This window comes from Furipterus horrens, unplaced genomic scaffold, assembly GCF_987537825.1.
Source record: "Furipterus horrens unplaced genomic scaffold, mFurHor1.1.pri manual_scaffold_3, whole genome shotgun sequence".
In the NCBI taxonomy this organism is placed as follows: Eukaryota; Metazoa; Chordata; class Mammalia; order Chiroptera; family Furipteridae; genus Furipterus; species Furipterus horrens.
In genome coordinates, this window is record NW_028327173.1 from 170,875,355 (window position 1) to 170,879,203 (window position 3,849).

The following is a 3,849-nucleotide window of genomic DNA, read 5'->3' on the forward strand; positions in this document are numbered from 1 at the left end:
AAGCACACCACAGTTACACTTCTGAAAACTTGAGATAAAAAGGAAATCTTTAAAGCAGCCAGAAAAAAGATACAATATCTGTTGAGAAAACAATAAAGATAATAGTTACAACAAAAATTTATGGAAGCTGGAAGGCAATAGAATAATATCTTTAAAGAGCTGAAAGGAAAAAAATCCCTGCCAACCTAGATTTCAATACCCCCCCACCCAAAAGAAAGGAAAGCTTTAAAAAAACGTTCTCAGACAAATAAGCTAAAAAAGTTGCATGCCTAGCAGGCTAACATGATAATAAATCCTAAAGGACTTTATTCAGGTTGAAGGTAAATAATCTCAAATCATCATGCTGAGTAAATATAAGAAACTCTTGACTATTGAAATAACAATCATAACAAATATTTATGTGGCTTATACATAGGGAAGCAATAAAATATGTATATAAAATAAATTAAGAGGTGTGTGGGATAAATGGAGACAAACTGTTGTAAGATGCTCACATTATTTGTGACAAGGACAGGCAAACTGTAATACGTTCACAATACATATTTTAAAATCTAGTATAACTACTAAAAGACTGATAGTAAAAGAAAAACAAAAAGATAAAATGGAATATTAAAATCCTTGGTTAATAAAAACAAGGCATGAAGGGAGGAAGAAAATAAAAGATGGGAAAAATAGAAAACAAATAGCAAGGTAGTAGACTCAACCACAACTAATAAGTGGTTTTATAATCAAAGTGAACATAAAGGAATGAAACTCCCAATTAAAAAGCACAGATTGTCTCTTTCCACTGTCTTAGAGCCTGTGGAGGCCTGCTGGGAACAGGACTTCTAAAATGACAAATGGCTGTGGTCCAAAGCCATTTTTGCTGGCTATACATGGGGCCTCTGGAACCAGAGGAAACACACAGCTCTTCTTAAAATTCAATGTATTTATGCTTGAGATGAAACTGAATTCCATCTAGGTAAGAAATTGCTTATGTGTATAAAGCAAAGATCAACACAGAGAGTCCTGGTGGCAAACTGAACAAAACTAGAGTAATCTGGGGAAAGGTAACTGATGCTTATGGGAACAGTGGCATAGCTTGTGTCAATTCCAAAGTAACTCTCCTGCTAAGGCCATTGGACACAGAATCTGTGTAATGGTGTGCCCTCAAGGATTTAAACTCATTGTAAAGTAAATAAAGGTCGATTTGTACTCTTATTAAAAGAAAAAAAAATTGTTAGAAATTTTTTTAAAAGACCCAATTGTATGTTGCTTACAAAAGACACATAAAAATACACCAAAATATGAAAACAGAAATGAGTTTAGTAGAAAGGATGGATCAAATATGTCATTTAAACAATTAACCAAAGAAAGCAAATTTCATTATATTAATTTTTTTTTTAAAGTAAACTGCCTGGCCAAGATGGAGGCATAGGTAGACACGTTTCACCTCCTTGCACAACCATAAGAAAGATCACAACTAACTTCAAAACAAAAAACAACCAAAACTGCCAGAAAACCAAATTGTATGAAAGTCTGACAACCAAGGATTTAGAGAAGAAATATTCATCCAGATGGGTAGGAGGGGCAAAGACTGGGACCTGGGATGGAGAGGACATGGTGTGGCAGAGGCAAGGCAGCAGTGGCAAGACAGTGATTGTGGCTGGTGGAATGGGTGGTCCCACATTCATGTGTGGTGAATAAAAGCCTGGAGGGGCACCTGGAGAGTAGTCCCAGTCCCTGGCCAGACTGCGCAGCCCAGGGTTTCAGCACTGGGAAAATAAAGCCTTATAATTTCTAGCTATGAAAACAAGTGGGGGTTGGGGCAGCAGAAGAAACTGCCAGTCTCTCAGGAGAGTCCACTTAGAGGGCCCCCATGGTCCTAGAATGCATGTAAACCCACCCATTTTGGGAACCACCACCAGGAAAACAGCTAGAGGGGTGCCAGTCCCATATGGAAAGTGGATGAAGTGACTGGAAATGGGGCGAGTGCCAAGCAAGCGTCATTGTTCCCTCTCTGACCCCTCCCCCACATATAACACCACAGAGCAGTGAAATGGGTGTCCCACCCTGGTGAATACCTAAGGCTTTGCCCCTTATAGCATAACAGGTGCACCAAGACGGAGAGTCAAAGTAGCTCTACCTAATACACAGAAACAAACAGGGAGGCTGCCAAATTGAGAAGACAAAGAATATGGCCGAAATAAAAGATAAGATCAAAACTTCAGAAAAACAACTAAGTGAAATGGAGATAGCCAACCTATCAGGTGCACAGTTCAAAGCACTGGTGATCAGGATGCTCAGAGAACTCATTGAGTGCAGCAAATGCATAAGGGAAGACATGAAGGCAACACTAAGTAAAATAAAGAAAAACCAACAGGGAACCAATAGTGAAGGGAAAGAAGCCAGGGTTTAAATCAATGAATTGGAACATAAAGAAGAAATAAACAGTCAACCAGTACAGGATGAAGAAACAAAAATTCAAAAAATTAGGAGAGGCTTAGGAACCTCTGGGACAACTTTAAACATATCAATATCTGAATCATAGGGGCGCCAGAAGAAGAGGAAGAGCAAGAAATTGAAAAATTATTTGAAAATATAATGAAGGAAAACTTCCCTAATTTGGTGAAGGAAATAGATATACAAGTCCAGGGAGCACAGAGAGTCCCAAACAAACTAGACCCAAAGAGGACCACACCAAGACACAGCATAATTAAATCACAAAGGTTAAAGATAAAGAGAGAATCTTAAAAGCAGCAGGAGAGAAAAAGAGAGTTACCTACAAAGGAGTTCCCATAAGACTATCAGCTGATTTCTAAAAAGAAATTTTGCAGACAAGAAGAGGCTGGCAAGAAGTATTCAAAGTGATGAAAAGCAAGGGCCTATAACCAAGATTACTCTATCCAGCAAAGCTATCATTTAGAATGGAAGGGCAGATAAAGTGCTTCCCAGACAAAGTAAAGCTAAAGAAGTTCATCATCACCAAGCCCTTATTATATGAAATGTTAAAGGGACTTGTTTAATAAAAAGAAGATCAAAGCTATGAAAAAGTGAAAACAAATTCACACTATCAACAGCTGAATCTAAAACAATAACAAAAAACAAACTAAGCAAATAACTAGAACAGGAACAGAATCACAGATATGGAAATCATATGGAGGGTTATCAGTTGGGAGGGGGCAGGAGGAGAATGGGGGAAAGGTACAAGGATTAAGAAGCATAATTGGTAGGTACAAAATAGACATGGGAATATTAAGAATAGTAAAGGAAATGGAGAAGCCAAAGAATTTATATGTCTGACCCATGGACATGAACTAAATGGGGGTATTGCTGGAGGGAATGGGGGTATTGAGTGGAGGGGGCAAAGGGAAAAAAACGGGACAATTGTAATAGCATAATAAATAAAATATACTTTAAAAAATGGTAAACTTTATGGCAAGAAGCTATTACTTGAAATATAGAGGGAAATTCCATATTGGTAAAAGAATTCAACAAAAAGCAACAACAATGCTAAATCAATATGCACCTAAGAACACACCTCTAAAATGCATAATGAGCAGTTTAAAGAATAAAAGAATAGACAAATCCAATCATATTTGAAGAATTCAACACAGGTTTCCCAATAACTTATAAAATAATAAAAAAATTAAAATATAGAAATCTAAATAACACTACCAGTCAATTTTATCTAATTAGTATTTATATGATACTACACCCCAAAGTATAGAAAATACATTCTTTTCAAGTGCACACATATCATTTATCAAAACATACTTCAGCCCATAAACCAAGTTTCCACAAATTTCAAAAGACAAAAACTATATAGTGTATTATTTCTGACCACCAGAATTAACTTAGGACTCACTC

At 36.8% G+C, this 3,849-nt stretch overlaps 1 pseudogene; it reads left to right on the forward strand.

Moving 5' to 3' along the window:
• Positions 1–831: 831 nt before the first annotated feature.
• On the forward strand, positions 832–1,177 carry LOC150016708 (large ribosomal subunit protein eL33 pseudogene; annotated as a pseudogene).
• The last annotated feature ends 2,672 nt before the right edge of the window (positions 1,178–3,849 follow it).